The sequence below is a fragment of the Ambystoma mexicanum genome, chromosome 1q, assembly GCF_040938575.1.
Source record: "Ambystoma mexicanum isolate Mex_15411 chromosome 1q, UKY_AmexF1_1, whole genome shotgun sequence".
Lineage (NCBI taxonomy): Eukaryota > Metazoa > Chordata > Amphibia > Caudata > Ambystomatidae > Ambystoma > Ambystoma mexicanum.
In genome coordinates this window covers 25,153,708-25,171,794 of record NC_090922.1, presented here as the reverse complement: position 1 = coordinate 25,171,794, position 18,087 = coordinate 25,153,708, and the positions used below count along the sequence as shown (strand labels likewise).

General features: G+C 41.8%; 1 protein-coding gene across 1 annotated transcript in view; it reads left to right on the top strand.

Moving 5' to 3' along the window:
• The first annotated feature begins 1,784 nt into the window (after positions 1-1,784).
• KCNJ9 (potassium inwardly rectifying channel subfamily J member 9) overlaps positions 1,785-18,087 on the top strand; it is a 264,497-nt gene continuing 248,194 nt past the window's right edge. The window contains exon 1 of the mRNA XM_069635442.1: positions 1,785-2,298. The gene's annotated coding sequence lies outside the window, so the exon portion shown is untranslated. The remainder of the gene's footprint in view (positions 2,299-18,087) is intronic.

Sequence of the window (18,087 nt, the reverse complement as noted above, 5' to 3'; positions counted from 1 at the left end):
GATCTCGGGCCCAGGTCCCTCCCCCCACCAGCGTCACTCACCTGCACTGCCCACCTGGCAACCCCCACACTTGGGGACTGTTTCTGTATCCTTACAGTTCCCCTACCAGCCCTTGACACCTGACGTATGCACTTACCATTGCACTTGCCACTTGTTGGCCGTTACTTATTATTATCATCTTTTCTCATGTACTGAACTGTCCATGCCCCCCATGCACTTGCACTTGCGTGATCTGAATAACACCTGGCCTAGTATGATCGTTGTCTGTCCTCCCTTTGTTCCCCTCCCTTGCCTCGTCGCGCTTGAAACACTTGTGTAGAGGTGCATTATAAATGCCATATCATATCATATCAAATATACCCAACGGTAATATAATGTGCTCTGCAGTGGTGTAGCGAGCAGGGGGGCAGGGGAGCACAATGCCACCCACACAGGCTTCTTTGAGAGCCTGAACGGGACTTTTGTCAGCGGGACACCTCTCCCGCTAGGCACCTCAAGGAGGGTGCCCTACCAAAAAGGTGTCCCGGCCCCTCGGAGGACAACATGTGGTGAGCAATTCCTTCTCAGCACGGTCATTGTCCTGGCAGCAGGACACCTTACCCTTTCCAAACGGGAGAGGTGTCCTGCTGGCAGGACAATGTCCCAAGGAGCTATGTGAGCTAATGTGAGCCATTAGGGACTGATGGGAGATAGGGGTGGGGGGGACTATTAGCAGGGACTGTTGTCCCTTTAGAAATGAGCATGGGAGGGAGTGATCAGCAGTGAGAAGGGTGCATAATGCTCCAGGCTTTATAAAATAATTATTATGTCTTTATCCAAGGTAGGTTTGTTAGGCTAACGTTAATCTGCATGATGCTATTGTGACTTTGCATGAAGGATGAGGAGAATGAAACTAAAGCCATCCCCTCATTCCTCAATATATTCCTATAATGATGTATATAGTGTAAAGTTAATTATGAAAGGGTCGATTCGTATGTAATGTGCTTTGCTTCCAAAGTATTAATTTAAATAAAGTATTATTTCAGCACATGTAATGCAAAGGGAAACCTTAATAATCATCTATATCAACTAAACCTGTGAGGAGTTGCTCAGTTGCTTAAATTGTCCACATCCTGGTTTCACCATTTAACCAAAGTGTGTGATCCTGGGCAGATCATTTAATCACACGTTGTCTTATCTGCAGCTCTGTGATTCATTTCAGAGCTTATTGTTAATATATCTTGTGGTTATTTAAAAAAAAAATAAAGCCTGACTATAGAGTTGCTCCATAAATAACAATAGTGCAATTTAGGTATTTTGCACCACAAAGTTATTTGCCGCGTGGATTACTTACGGCAACTTATTCTAAAGTCGCTTCCATGGTGCCTCCAAGTATGAAAGACTGATAATGCTCCTTGCAATATCCTTTTCTGTGAAGTCACTTCTGTTGGTGCCATCCATATGCAAATTAGGAGGTTTGTATGTATTTTGCCCCAGAGCGCCTGGACAGATCTCCAACACAGTGTCCTGCATCTGTAATGATTCTGCAGTTTTATGTATTTGTGTTATGTGTTAAAATGCCACCTACCTCTAATCTTAGCAAACAAGTAGATTGGGGCGGGGGTGGGTGGTTTGTGGGCTCGAATGGTAGCATATGGAATTGTGCACACTGTATTTGGGTGAAAAGTAGTAGGACTGTTTCGTGGCTCGCACCCCCGCCCCTCACACTCTTGCAATGCTGGATACTCCCCTGGTGCTCGGTGGCTGTGCACAGGGCAGATTAGAGCCCGAATGTGCCCTGTGCCCAGCCAGGGAGCACATTACATTACCGTGGGTTATATTTGCTTAAGTAATACAGAGCGCTTTCCGTTGCGCCGCTTGTTTAATTGGCCAGCGCTGCGTATGTGGCTCACCCACACGCGGCTGTTCTATTTTTAATAACAGTGACACTACGATTTTCAGAAAGAAAAAAATCTGAGCCTCCTAGCATCCCTCGCAACATCTACATTTTTCACCGTCGCTTTCAGTTGTATTGTTTTCTTAATTTATGTTTATTCCCTAATCTCTGTTCCTCACAACACCTCCGCGTGCATGACAGGAGGAGAGAGGGAAGGCAGCGAGGTGGCATTCGGAGGACGGGCGATGTACAGAGAACAAGGCTGGCGCCCGGTATGTGATGGGAAGGCAATCCGACCGGTACCCTTGAAGGCTGTGTCCTCTTTTCCGCGCAGAGGTCACCTCTTTTCCCGGCTGTGGACATGGTGAGATGATCCGGACGTCCACAATGAAAGGGGGTTCTCCCCATCCCTCTCCTCGCAGGTAAGGCGCTGAAATGTTCCAAGTGGGACGACGCACAAAGGGGTCTTATTGCTATGACTTGATTTCCTAGGTTAACATGCCCAACCACCTCTCCATCTGTACGTGCCAAGCCCCAGCGCTCTGCCGTTGGCGTTTCACCACTATAAAAAGCTCTGAAATGCAAGGTTGTTTTAATTTCTTTAACCCCCGCCATGTATTCAGCTAGCGACTGCGCGTTTGCTGGCCGTCCATGTCCGCGCGAATTCTCTCTTTGCACAGTTCCTGGTATTTCACGGCTTCACGTCAAACTACACGAATGGGAACCGTGCGTGCACTGTTTCAGGAACAAAGCGGCTCTGCTTTGTTGACCTGTGCTAACATTTTCCTACCGCCCTTATGGTAAAACCATTTTTAAAAAAATCATAACCGAACTGTGTATGGCTGTGAATTTTTGTGCTTCAATATGTGGCCAAAATGTACGTGTATTTCTGTATCTCTGTGCTACTCTCCTTACGGCCCAGAGCTCCTGAACCCTACGTACATATCCGCATATTATTTAGAAATAAAAAACACACAGATAGGTATTTATCATGTGCATATAGAGTGTCAGAGATGAGAGAAAGGGGTGTGCACGCCAAACGGTTTACTTATACCGTGAAATGCATATTTACGCAGGTGCAATTCAGTTACAATGCGCGTATGCAGATATCGTGGGTAAAGCTAGTGGACAGTTGTGGAGAGCACTTTACTTATAATAGTGACCAGTTATTAGTTTTAATTAGGGGAAACAAGAGAAAACTACGTTTAAATGGTTAAAGGACATTCTTACTGGAAAGACTGCCATCAAAATTGTGAAGGCAGAAATTAAGAAAAATAGGCGAGTTTCCCGTTATAAAATGCTCATGAAAGCACATCTACGAGTGTTGTCATAGCAACCACAGGGAAGCAGTGGTGCCTGGGAAGAAGGGAAGGACACGTATATACAGACACTGTTTTTCAGCTGCTGTTAAGCCAAATGGAAAAGTCAGCGTGTAGGGACTTTATTTAGAGGCGTGTTTTGCTTAGAGATGGGGTTCTTCATTAATGGGAATTGTGGAGGGCTGCATTACTAGCAGGGAGCCTGTTTTCAGCGTAACTTCCCTCCTCCCCACGCATGCCACCACCTCACTGACATACCGCCTTCTTATGATACGGTAATGTGTACAGCATTAAAAACAACCGGAGGCAATAAGCCCTCCCTCTTTCTATCATTGAGCTATGGTAACCAGAGGACACCGTCTTACAGCGGATACGACGTTATCATTCTTGGACTTGCAAACCACTTCATTCGAGTACACAAAGACCACATCCGCAGAACGCGTCAGATTGCTAAGGGAAAGATAAGCGCCGGGAGCATGATATCATCTGATACGGCTGCATTTAGTGGGAAATGAACTTACATACTAGGTATCTTCAACACATACATGTTAGACGTGAATGTCTAATAAAAGAACTCGTGACTAGTGGTTCTCTGGCCTTGGGGAGTTGCGGGTGGAGGGGTGGAGGGGAAAAGAAAGGATTGCGAGCTAATAGCAGGTAGCATAGGGGGGGCTAGGGGCACGGGGGCGAAAACTGCCCTCAACATTCTTCTTTGGTGAAAACATGCGTCAGCGGCAGCCATTGTTGGTGAACAGGTAAGGAAAGGCAGCCATTGTTGGTGAACAGGTAAGGAAAGGCAGCCATTATTGGTGAGACAGAGAAGGAAAGTTTACACATTTTCAAGTACAATTGGGTTGGGTTTTTTTGGGGGGGGGGGCGGGAGATTTTTTGGGAGTGGGAGGGCTTAGTCATTTCATTGTATCAGTGATCAGCATTTCTTGTGAGCTGAGACCTGTCACATTAAAGTGACATTTTCCACAGTAACGGTGCAGACCCTGTCATTGATAGATCCTTATTACATGTTTGAAAGCTACTCGCACTTTGTCATTTCTTTACACCTGTACCCATTTCCTGCCCTCCAGGCGCCAGATTACAGAAACTTTGCACCAGTGCAATTGTAATGTTGCACAGCATTAGCACTAGGGCAAACTTTATCCTGGTGAAAACATGCATCGAAACTGCTTTTTTGCCCATGGGGAAATTTTGCCCTGGTGCTTTTACCGTGCCAAACTGCACTTGTCTGGCGACATGGTTTTTGAATAGGCCCCAGTGCTTTTAAAAATAGGCCTAGTGCTAATACTGTGCAACTTTGCACTTGCGCCAGTGCAAAGTTTCTGTACTCTGGCCCCTGGTCTCAAAGCTGAATTATGCAAACCTACTTATATCACATCACACTTAGAAATACCAGGCAGACTTGTCTAGCGCTATAGGAATCACAAAAGCTGTGCGCCAGGGGCGCGTTCTAGCCCCCATGCTCGTTAACCTCTATTTAGCTGACCTATGGGAAGAACGTAAACTCTAGAAGGGCTATGCCCTGAGATGGTCAGACTTGAGGGTAAATATTATTGCCTATGCAGACGATCTCGTACTGCTAGACTACACCCTGGCAGGACTTCAGAGGCTTTTGGATGGAGTAGAAGTTTATTTGTGAGAGAATCAGTTGGTGACTAGTCCCCTGAAACCCTTTGTAATGACTTTAACTACCAGACAAATAAATACACCATATACCTGCAGATTGAGTAAGATGCCAATCACCAGAGGGACAACCATAAATTACCTGGGCTTCCCTGTATCCTCCAAAAGACAGTTTATAAACCAGAAAGAAAAAATGAAGGTAAAAATTCGACCCTGCATTTCACTTATGAAAGTGCGTAAACTAAAGTTGTGTGCCTATTCTCTGGCACTGCTAATAGAGCTCTATAAGGTAAAGCAACAGCAATGGCTTTATGTGGTTGTGAGCTGATCCCATTTAAGAACAGGACATTTCTAGACTGTATGCAAAGAAACATCTGGAAAACAGTTCTGGGCCTTCCTAAATCAGTCCCAATCAGCGTGATCAGACTTGAATTGGTCCTGACATCATGGTGGGCACAATATATAAACAGAAGTCTCTCTTTAATACATAAACCAACTTAGTCAGAAAAACCTACCCCAGGCTTCTATGTACATGACTGCATCACAGAAACTCCTGATTAGAATCCTTTTTTGAGCAAATTCTACAAACGTTGCTTAATCTACCAAGAAATGACCACTTTGGATATGTCCGACTCTGATTACATAAAGAAAATGATGGAAAAGTGCTGGGACAAGAGGATGGATTTGGAAGATTTGGGAAGGTTAACTCTGTTTAAGCAGAGTCCAAACTATTTCCTTCCCTTGGATAAACTTAGAGCTTATCTTTCAAAATGTTTGTCCCAAAAACATAGGGAGTGGTATCTGAAATTCTGTTTAAATGCCCTCCCAACTCTAGAAGTCTTTGGTCCAAAAATAGCTCTGCCCAAGGCACTTCATGGGTGCCCCGCAAGTGGGCAGGTTCCGGTGAAATCCTTGTTTACCTAGTATTGGTATGTCCTGCTTTTGTGAAGGACAGGATTAGCCACTTAGGTTTGTTTGTCCACTCAACATTGCAGGTCCTGATGCACTGCAAATGGGGTATGCTAATGCTAACTTCCAATCAGGCCCTGATTTTAGCATTGACCAAATTATTAGGAAAGATTTTTGTGGAGCTAAAAACAATAGTGCAACACCGGGAGCGATCGTGGCATGTGATTTGGGCCGAGTAATCACTGTAGGGTACTCAAGGGAACCTTGGATATATGTGTTTTACTAGCTCAGTGTAACCAATAAGGAAGGAAGGTTCCAACAGATAAAAATATCACAAGTAATGAGTTTAATTGCAGGCTAAAAATAGTTCAGAGTATTTGATGTGGTACAGTGCATGCGCCTTTTTACTTTTTATTTTGCTTTTACTTTACTTGTTTTCATTTTGTTCGCTCTCTTTCTGCATGCAGAATTTTACTTTTATGATTAATGTCATGATTAATGTTATTATCTTCTTTGGTAAGAAATTGGTGTAAAAAGTTTCATTGTAAACTGAAAACACTTTAAAAAAGACTTAGAAATACTGTCCGTTTTTAACAACTTGTAATTAATCATCTCTGGCATGCACAGTACACATCAGTGTCTCCTTCAGGCAGCAGGGTAAAATAAGAAATATTGCCCCCATCAGACGCTGTTTGACAACATAGGCAACGAATCACACACACACATGTTAGCGCGGGACAACAGGGTACCAGCAGGAGCTGAATACCCTGTACGACATACATAGTTCATGAGATAGGGGGACACTTGTAAATAAAAGAGTCACTGGGCCTGATTTGTTAATCAGGCTCACTGCCCTTTGAAAGCAAGGGAGGTGGGTAGGGTTATGGTGTCATAATGCATGATATCACACTTTGACCAGTTTACTTTATCCATGTAACCCCTGCAGCAGCCCTCTACATTTTCCATTCATTGGTTGCTCAAATAATTTGAGTAACACATCTGCTAGCCTTGTAGTGGACGAAGGTAACTCATGGTTTGGTCCCCCAGATGTTTGTGTATGGCAGGTGAACAGTTTTTTAATGTTGCAGTGGCACAATAGGTTTAGAGTGATGACCTCCAAAATGGCCCTTTATAAGCGTTACTGGTGTGTGTTTCTGTCTCTGGTGATGCATATTTGAAGTCTGGCTTATGGCTTATGCACGGGTCTGTGTCTTCCGATGCATGTTGCATGGTCGCGCTTGTACTTTAGGGTGAAGATTTTTCAATTAAATGATTATGAGGAAAAAGTAGGAAGCATTCGCAATGTACGAAACAAATCTGCCAAGTGGTCCCATGCCATGTGTGACAGCTAAACATGATGACATCATTTATAATATATGAATAGTGATTCAAAAGAGCGCTGCGTTGCACACGCAGAAACCCATTCAGATGCCAAGGACAACAGGATGTACTATATCCTAACAATCTTTGTGAGTAATTTCATTACAACACAGACTGGCACCCTATTTCACTTATTATAGGGCATCAATTTAACACTTATTTACAAGACATTTAGGAATATAAAACGGATATAGAATGGATATCTTATCTCACTCAGAAATGAAGTCTGACCTAATAAGGTGAGCTTGACCTACCTATCACAATATAATAGTCATATATATATATATATATATATATATATATATATATATATATATATATATATATATATCCACAAGATTTACTCAATATGCCTGCACCTCTTTGCAGATATATCAATAAGTATCATTGATGGTATTAGGCTCAATAACCAACATATGGTACAATTTGAAAGACTATGTTTCCATACCAAGACTTTGATAACATGAATTCCCAATAAGACAGGTGAGCTAATTTTGACATAACCACCTTATTAATTGAAATGTCACTAGTTAAATGCATACCATCCATATATTCAAGTACAACAGGGTTTCTTTTCTCTTTTTTTCTCCCTATGTATATTTATTGGTCTCTCCTCTTTTCTTGTGTGGTGGAATCACCACATTTTTAATGGACACGTGAAAATTGAAGAACTATGTTACCATTCCTTATTTGTATTAAGGTTTTATGTAACTAATTTGGGCAATTTTAAGATGAACAGTTTCTGAGTTGTAACGGTTTATTGAGAGGCCACTCTTAACACAGGGAGTTCCTTCCCTCCCCAAGCCAGGTGTCACGCAAACTGTTTAATGTCAGTTCTTTATTCAGCCCTAATTCAGATTTATATAGTGCCCTTGGGATCCCTCCATCTGAGCTACCAATGAGCTAAGAACCTGGTTGGTACACACAAATATATTTGTGTTTATTTGAATAATTGAAAATGAAGACTAAAACTGCACACACCACCTTCTTTGCGGATCACAATTAAACTTCTTTTACATAAATACATCACACAAGTTGGCAAGGAAAACACTAATCACAATACTTTACACATATTTCACTTCAATGAATTATCAACAATGGTCAATGAAAAAAAAACTATTTACATATGCAGTGCTGTGCAATTTCGATTTTCCTGCATGCATAAAGGCTAGCTGTTTTGGTTTACAGATTTGCACAAATGCATATGGCCATTATTATTTCACCCACTCTTTTGCTCTAAAATAAACACGGGGTGATTTAGGAGTTGGTTTTACAGACCCCCCTACGTTGGTCTGTGTTGGGGAAGCTGGACAAAAAGATTGGGATGACTTTTAGGAATTTTGGATTTCAGATCCCTCCACCCTCTCCACTTAAAGGCCGGTGTTGGGGAAGCTGCTGGCTGGCTATAGTTTTCAGCGCACACAGGGAATGAGCTTTGTTAATTTCAAATTTTAACCAAAATGACACCTTGGTGTTCTGCCAAATGGGGAATTAATTAAATTCATATTTTTAGTTAAATAGGCAAAAGATCTACACCGTTTCACCCCTCCCCCCACCCACTATAATGGGAAAGGATTTACACATTTAAGGCTGGCAGACTTCACCACCATTTGGTTTCAAATGGCTCAATTCTACTTACATTTAAAACCTTTGTTTAAAGTTCGGGAAATCCAGCTGCATTTCGAGACCCTCTTGGAGAACAGGGCAAGGGTCTGGTCACTCCACTCTCCAGAATGGCCCCTAGCGCTTCAGCATAGGGACCAGTCAGATTTAGGCTCCCCCAGCAACAGACAGCTCCGCCCAGAGGAAATATCAGCAATCTCCTTTGGTATTTCCTTGTGGCTGCCAGATAGTAATTTTGAGAAGCTCTCCCCTTCTCTCATCCATCCACTTTATATACCAGTGTTGACAACATCAAGATTTACACTTTGGGCAGTACCCTGAAGGAATTCTGGCAACCAGGATTTGACAGTTACGGTCCAGCCTCTCTTAGGATTTCTTTAGGAGTCTAGAGCAGAAATATGGCAACTCCCATTTGAAATCCCCTTTTGTTTTCATGTCAACTTTTGGCAACAATCTAGCTATACGGCAAAACTTTGTGCTGTACTAGTAACTGCCTTAATGTTTATATATTTACAGATTCAGCTAATCATGAGGAATTAAATAAACAGCAGCCAGGCCTGCACCATGTTGCACGGCCGTGTAACAATTTTCTGGCATTTATTCAAAAAGCATAATAGTTAGAAACATGCACTTTACTCTCCACATACATAATTTTACCGTCCGCTAGTTTGCCAACTCTTCAATATGAGACATGTTAAAAGCATCCAGGAACACATTTTAATTTGCCATTACATTTCCCTAGGTTGCAGGTGGACATATTTTATTTCAACAAATGGCTGTGAAATTACCTAAGAACGAAACATACATGTATGCAGTGTGATTTGTGGTTGCTGAGAAATTCAACAATGGTGATAGTCCATTTTAACTAATGGGGAACCTTCACATGTCTGCAAATATGAGGCCCCCCGACAGCAGGCCATTTGCCATTCCTGGCTAGAATGTGACCAGAGCTTCTGGGACTGTGGTTTTATTAGTCTCTTTGTTGTTTGAAGTTAGCAGGCTGCCGGTCGTAAATGCTTGTGAGTCCTCAGCTACACAGAGATCCCCCACTTCAGATAATGAGCTAGGCCAGCCCTGTAATGTCATGAGGCCCTGCTGGCATCTGGCATCCTGTCCTCTTATCAGTAGTAGACCGCCATTTCAATCTGCAAAGCTTTTATTTTCTTATATTTTTTATTTTCTGAGTTTAAGCTTTCCTTGATTTTAGCCTCTCTCCACATTCCAGTCACGCACTGGCTAGGACAATTGGCTTGCATAAAACTGCCTTCAGAGACAACAGGTCTGGGTTCAACACCCTTCAGGCAGTCCACATTTTATTGCAGTTGTATATAGTTGAGATGCACGATCCAGGCTTGCAGTGGGGGAAGCCATTTGTGAATTCTGCCCAGAGATCCACCGATTGTCCTAGGCCGAAAGGAACTCACATGTTGCATTTTCTAACATTAGCCTTTATTCTATGACATACTGTCTATTTTACTGATTAGGGTTCACTTTGCTTTTGCATTAATGGATTTCTTCTTTCTTTTCAAACAGATTAGTTTTTTTAAAGATGACAACTGAAAGCACAGGGCTGTTTCTGTCATTAATAAAATACAGTTTTAATTATCTGCTGTTAGTTTTTATGACAAAAAGTGGGTCTGCATTGTCACAGTACACCACCTTTTGATGGGTGGCAGTTTCAGTGAAAATTCTGCATTTACTTCTCAGCCAGCATTGTGATATGCTTTTCCAATCTGCACTTGGATTACATTTTTGATTTAGCTTTCTCTAGATTTCAACTGCAGAAAGACACCCGCATAGTCTGCCTAAATAGGCAATTTTTCAGCGTGCAGGTTTTTGAATACTGGGCGATCATTTTCTGAGTGGGACATTCAATTCTATTGGTTTGTGGCCTTTGATTAAACCCCACAGACTATAGCCTTGACAAAGCCCAGAGGGCAAAACACAGGGCCATGATGTCAGCTGAACATTTGGCTGGACATTTTGTTTAGAGACTACTCAGTGCAATGCGATTCTTTTATATTTGTTTATTTTGGAATGTCCATGGAACCCACAGTGTATATATGTCATTGTACGGCACTGTTTCTAAAACTTGATATAACAGATTGTTTTTCTTTATTAAATAATTTGACTCACCTTCAATGCTTATATACAGTGATTATACGTTCTTTCTACAATTTAAATAGATTACATATCTGGAGCACAGATTATAAGGCCAATAGTTCCACTGCTATGTTTATGATTACATTAGGGTTGGGTGTCTTGATCCTATATCTATAGCAGCCCATACAGAAGTATAGCACAATTAATACTCTTACCTTACTATTCAGGATAGATGCAGAAATATAAACTGAAAACCCATTGCCACTCACATTGACACCTAAAACTATGCTGGATTTTTTGACTGCAGAACCTGCCTGCTTGGACTTTGCATACCATGTTTAAAATAGCAAAACACAAAACTATAATTCAAGGACTGTAACTGGAAAAAAAAAATATGTGTATATATATGTATATATATATATATATATATATATATATATATATACATTGTAAGTGACTTCAATCCAGCACTCCAACTAAGTCAATGCCTAGTCTGGGATGCCAATGGAAGCCCTTATTTATATATTTTTATGTCAAAGTTCTTTAAGTCTGGATGATGAACCCTTATATAACCCCCCTCTCTTTGGATCTCCCCGACCTCACTGAGCCAAGAAGTAGGTTTGTTTTGCAAATTAAAAGGTTTATTTGAAGTATTGGACAATATATATATCACACTTTTATGAATAGAACAATATCTAAATAGGACACTTATGAATATGAACGGTGAGCAGCAATAGGCAATATCACAATATCAACAATCTCATAATCAGTTAGGAGTAGGAATAGGAGAATAATGTAGCAGATAATACTTTGTATGATTCAAGGAAATGAAGGGATGGGAAAATGCAACACGGAAATAAACTTGATATGGTTTCAATCAAAAGACAATATGAACACTTTTTCCCCTGTTATTACTCACTCCCCCCACTGTGCAATATGAAGAGATGGAAATAAGGGCACACAAGTTTCAGGAATACAATCAAAAATGCAGTTCAATCACAGTTCCCCCCAGCAGGCGTAGAGAAAACAGGTATGATTTTAAAACAGGCAAAAATGCTTTTGAATGCTTTTGAATGTGATTGCAATGGATGGGAAAAATATGCTAAAATGATTTTAATTCACTAAAGGAGATTCAACACTAGTGAGAATTACTTTTGGATTAGTACAGGTCAACACTAGCAATGATTCATGAAGGATTATCAGATTGAAAACGAAATTCAGCAGTTGAAAACAAGAAGCAGCTATTTTGACATGTGGTGAAATGGAGCTAAATTGCAATTCGCTGCAACTTTTCCGCATGCGTGAAATGCGATTACGGAAAAACTATACATGAATTGGAAAGCTTAGGATATTAGCTTCAAAATGCAAAAAATTTCGGTTCTAGGACATGCCGTTCAAAAGTTACAGAGGTTTTTGTGAAGGTAGATTTTTTAGAAATAAAGTCAAAACCTCAAAAATGACAGATCGTGCTTTAAAGATTTTGCAACAAGGATAGGCCTAGACTAAGGAGCTATGAAGAAGCAAGACACTCAACAGGCAGCCATCAGAACAGGGCGCCTCCGCTCTTATCCCTGTCCATCAAAACACTTGGTCCTCTTCAGAAAATATCAGCGCAAAGATGATTATTGCTACAATTATCACAGACAATATAATGGAACGGATTCAGGACGGACACAGGATTCTATAATGCCATTCTAAATAAGTGGAATGGAGGGAATAGTATTACTTTAAGCTAAGAGAAGATGACAATGCACAGTTCTAGACTAGATACTCACTCCTAGGCTTTGGACTGGAATTTGCGTCGTCAAAGATCTGGTCAAGGTTTTGGCTTCACTCGCCACCAGACAGGAGCAGGCACTGGGTTCTGCTTTCAGCATGGCACGCTGGTCTGCACGGCCTCTTGGACTGGATCTGACGGGTTCTAGATACAGCGCTGCTTTCTGGGTCTGGATCTTGGTTCTAGCACAGGGTTCTTAGCTAGAAGCAAAGCAGCTCAGCCAGGCTTTTGAATGGTTTAGTTAGGCCCCGTGGAAGTTTAGGGGTTAGAATCAGGTTGCAAAAGATTCTGAAGCCTTCTGCAAAGAGTTCAGTTTTGGGTTAGGCCTCTGCTTCAGGGTTCTAGAGTTTGGTTCTAGAGTTGGTTCTATATCAGGAGTCTGGAGTCTGGAGTCTTCCTGCAGGGTGCTGCACCAAGAAATCAGTTGAGTATTGGAAAATGTGTGTTATCTGTCCTCACAGTCCCTATTTATGTATTCCCAAAGTGGGTGGGGAGGCTGATTCTACAATGCCCAACCCTCTAAGGATCCGACAGGTTAGAGGATTTCCTATCCTCTGATTGGAGAAAGGATCAGCGTGTCAGAATGAGTCAGAGTGATGCTGTGTTTATGGTCCAAAAGAAATCCCTCCCTTTTGCTTTCACATAGAAAATCTATTTTTCCCAAAAACATATTTCCCAGGTACACAAGTTGTTGAGAATACATAATTACATGGCAGATTGCTTAAGGTACATTTCTGTTCAAATAACATGTTTTTACGAGCTTGGGTTCAGAAATGACAACATTTTCGTGCTTTTGGAGGGTTTCTCAAAATTCATTCCGCACCATATTTGATACATGCATGCATATCCTCTCTGAGCATATTACTGTAAGTTTTCATGTTTCCAGCATAAACACAGTATCTACAATAGGAATAAATTCCGAGGTTTAGTCTCAGAACATCGCACAGAGTCCAGCTTAGTCTTGAACAGTGAGTGAATTTTTCATTTTCACAATCTCAAAGTTTCACATTTATGTCAGTTTTTACACTTTGTTATAAGAATTTTTATAAAGCATACATTTACTTTCAATTCAATTCACATCTCAGTCTGGTCCGCCCCCAGTACTGGGCTGACTCAGAGGGTCACATGTCTTGTTTCCTGCCAGCAGTTTGTGGTCAGTTACACCCCAAATTAGCATTCCCTATTCAGTCCAAGGCATCTATTGTTCCTTTCTCCGGGCTGCAGAGAAAATCTCCCCCACTCTTGATTAGCATGCCAATGCGACATCCTCCTTCTGGTGGGGATGACAAGGTGTAAAGGGATCTCAGGGGAAGCACGCCTTTTGGAGTTTTAATTTAGTAGTTCCTTGTGGAAAAGAATAACATTTATAAACTTAAAATAAGCAACATATCTTTAAATCAAGTCTTTTTCAACATGAAATCACTGTGTTGCACTCTATATGGCATTGTGATGGAATTCTCTTCTTTGGCATAGTTTGAGTTCAATTGTTCAACTTTACACAAAACGGTTTTAAAAAGCCGGCTTCTGGTAAAGATGAGCAACGGTATTACATCAATTTTGACAGTATCTTTAACATAGGATTTTGTTCTGAGAACATATGATTTTTGCTGACATTGGGCCTGATCACGACTTTGGCGGTAATGCCAGCGCTATTACCGCTGGCGGTATTAGCCCTACCGCCGAACTCCCCGGTGCTAATAGCGCCGGATCACGAGTTCGGCAGTAATGTAATTCCCCATTCCCCATTGAGCCCATTCATGCTCTTACCGCCGGCAAATTTTTGACAATCAAGAAAACGGATTTTCAAACAGCTCTGTGTTTCTTTTTCAATCAGCATTGCTATTTCCAAGTGGTTTCAGGCTACTTTGTGGGTAGCGCAATGGTGGTTTTTGGCAGTGAACTCCTGTGCTCACTGACATAGGCAAAAGTAGATGGTGGCCTATTTTTCAGGTTTTCACTGCGCAATTTCTGGTGATTTCTAGCAAGCAGCATGCTTTCCGGCAGCCCTTATGATGTTTCTGCTGACAGCAATGCACAGTGATATTGCAGGGCGTGGATGAGTGGGTTGATACATCCCACAATATATATATGTATATATATGTATATATATATATATATGTATATATATATATATATGTGCACACACATATAGAGAACTTTTGGGCGGCTTATAACTTAGCCCCCCCCACTGGATGAATCTTCACAAAACTTTGCAAAAAAAGTATAGCCCCCTCGGAACGATTCTGAAAAGTTTGGTGCGGATTTGTACAGGGCGGGTAAGTTATAGGGGGAGACCCAAAATTTGTGGAAATCCTCATGGACGCAATGGAAAATTTGTGGCATGGATTGGCAGCTTGCTCAAAAAAACGTGTGTTTAAAAATTTGGAGTAAATCTGTCTTGTAGCTTTTTCTAAAACACCCAAAAAGTAGGTAAAAAAATAATTTGTGGTATGTGGGGTCGGTCCACGGAGTCACTTCCTTATTCACTCCGCAGACACCCCCTGGACCAATCGAGAGGCTAGTGTGATATCTGTGGATATCGGGCATGCTGTCACGACCCACACTCTGAAGACCCCCTGGCCAACCTATGGGCCAGGGAGAGTCTTGATACCTGCCCCCACTAAACCCAAGAAATTGCAGCATAGGCCTTCTTGGGGCCAGTCCTGGTGCCTTTGGCACCAGGATCATGTTTGAATATGGAGTTGTCATTGGGAACTACTTTTCATTAATGCCAGTCATGCGGAGGCATCCTCATACCCTGGCTTCTTGGAACCAGGCTTGCAGTGTAGTGTTTTTGGGTGTGGTACCATGGGGACTATTTTACCTGTACTTCTTTCTTGAAGCTATTTAAACCACACCCGAATAGACTGACACGCTTCATGTTAGTTTGCATTACTGCAACGTAACGCTCACCGTGTTCAGCTTCAGCCACGAACCTCGTAAGGACAGCACCTGCAAAGGAAAGGAGAAGACATCGTGAGAAAAAGGCAGCAGCTTACTTGAACTTCATTGCCAGCGGTCCGCAGCTCTTCCGACCATCATCCTGGAACCAGTGCTCCCCCGGATCGACGGACCTGTAAAAGAGAAGAAACAAGGCATTAGACATTGTACCATTAACGAACTGTGCCGAAAGGCTTACCTCGCCGGCCGCTCCTCAATCAGCATCACGACGGAAATTCCATACTCCGGCTGAGTACCGCGACCTGTGGAGAGGAAAAGTTAACAGGTTAGCAAAGGCAAGGCATCTTAAGCGCAGCACATAGCGCCTACTCACCGCATCAAGGCACTCCAAAAACACCCATACTTACTGGTGAAACAAAGATTCCGCCTTGCCACATGTTGGAATTCCGCGTACCTAGGAAGAAAAAGACATTGTTTAAAAGGCATGCAAGAACAGCAATATTCACAGCAGTAAGACCTACCTGAAAGACTCAACACGGGCTGGCATCAGTGAAGCAACTCGATCATCATTGCCCACCAAGCTCAACGCACCCCTGCCAAGACAGCAGGACGGAGAACCCGCCAACATCTAAAACAAGGTGAGGAGAAGTCCAGAAGGGTCGCAGACCTACAGGGAGGTGGGAGGCTGTTTAACCCGGTTGCCCAGTCCTGAACATAGCTTACCTGTATTCCAGGCGAAACTCTTCCGCTGGTCGCATATGGGCATCACAAGGAGGGATATCTGAACCCCAACTGATGGGTGTCACCCCCGTGGAACCAGGTGAGCGTAACACATGCCTGCTGTTTGGATGGTGAAAAGCGTGAGGTGCGTCATATTTTTGGAAACGACCGTCATGTTGGATCCGCAGACATCATCCTCTGTCTGCGGATAGTGCAGTGGGGAAAAAGTATGGAAAACACATTTTGGGTTATTTGGTGATCAATAAAGATGATATGGAGCAGTTTTTCTTGGTGGAAAAAGTGGGTGCGGTTGACGCCTGCTCCACGGACAGCCCTTGAACAAGTAGCTTAGAATACACATTTGGGGTTATTTGATGGCTGAAAGAGGGGGTAGAAAGGGTAGCGCAGTGGAACGAAGATGATATGGTGTGGTTTTTCTAGTTGAAAAAAGGGTTCGCAAATGCTGCCATGTCCGCGGTCACTTTGGTGTCTGTGGACAACATTTTGATTGCCGGGGGTTGAGGGCGAGTTTTGTTAATTGAAGGTTAATTGTACACACTTGTTAAATGGTTTAATTCTATTGTGGTGGTTGTGGCCAGTGGCCAGATTCTTCTTCCGTATAAAATCTTTGTTGAAAAAAGGCTCTTTTAAGAGCCACCATTGTAGAATCAATTGTTTAAGTAATAATAAGTTCACAATAATACTGTCGCTACATAGTTTCCAAATCAGACAAATGATCATGAATTATATGCAAAAAGCGAGTAAGTGATAAAACCAATGATGTATTTTCTCCACACATACAGCGATCCATAATAAATCCCTTGAATCACTAGTTACCCAAATATAAGATTTACTGAAGGCCAACATTCTGGCCTTTTCCCAATGCACACAATAGATGACAAGATGCTTAAGGGTTTCAAGTTCATTAATACATGAGCAAAAGTGGCACATACCATGAGACTTCATCACATTTTCTGTTTGCCAGTATTGAATACAGTCATTTGTATGAAATTGATTATGCTTAAATCTCATAGACAGAGATCGGGCCTTATCACAAGGAAAGCATAGTAAATAGGGTGAACATAGATGTTTCTTTTTCATAAATCAGGCATATTCCTTATAAGATGTGTATCCACTAATGGGCTCAATCATACACGCCCACTCATATTCAAAATACTTCTTTTTAACGTGAACATGGCACAAACAGAATTCAAGGGCATTTCCCTCTATATTTTTCAAAAGTGCTTTCATTTTAAGGTCAAAGCGTGCAATTGATGTAGGTTGAGCAGTAATTATCATTTGTGATAGGTCTTCATACAGTGAGTTACGAGGAGGTGTGATCATTTTCATATAGTTTGTCAACAACCTCCATTGGTATTTAGACGCTAGAGAGTTTAAGCCCAATTCATGTCTTAAAATCGAATTTGGGAGGGCATTCGACAATCCAAGAGTTCTCTTCCATATCCTTCCTTGTAATTGATCAAGCAGCTTGTCAATATCTAACAGACACATATTAAGTCCATAGAGTAAAATCGCTTCAACCTTGAGAGTATAATATTCTCGTATTGGCATAATGGAAAACCTGCAGTAGTTGCGATATATCATTTTCATCTGTGACAAGAGAGGTTTGATCTTTTGGTTTAGAGAATCCTTCTACATTAATAGCAAAGATGTATCACAAAGGTTATAACCTAAGTAGCGAGTTGTTAAAGTGTGCTCTATTTGCCTTCCTTCAATGGACCATTTAAAGGATCAAATCTTCTTCCTTTTTGTGAAGATTATAAGGCTGGATTTACTTGCATTCGTCTGCAGGTTATATTTTTGCGTAAATATCGAAAATAATT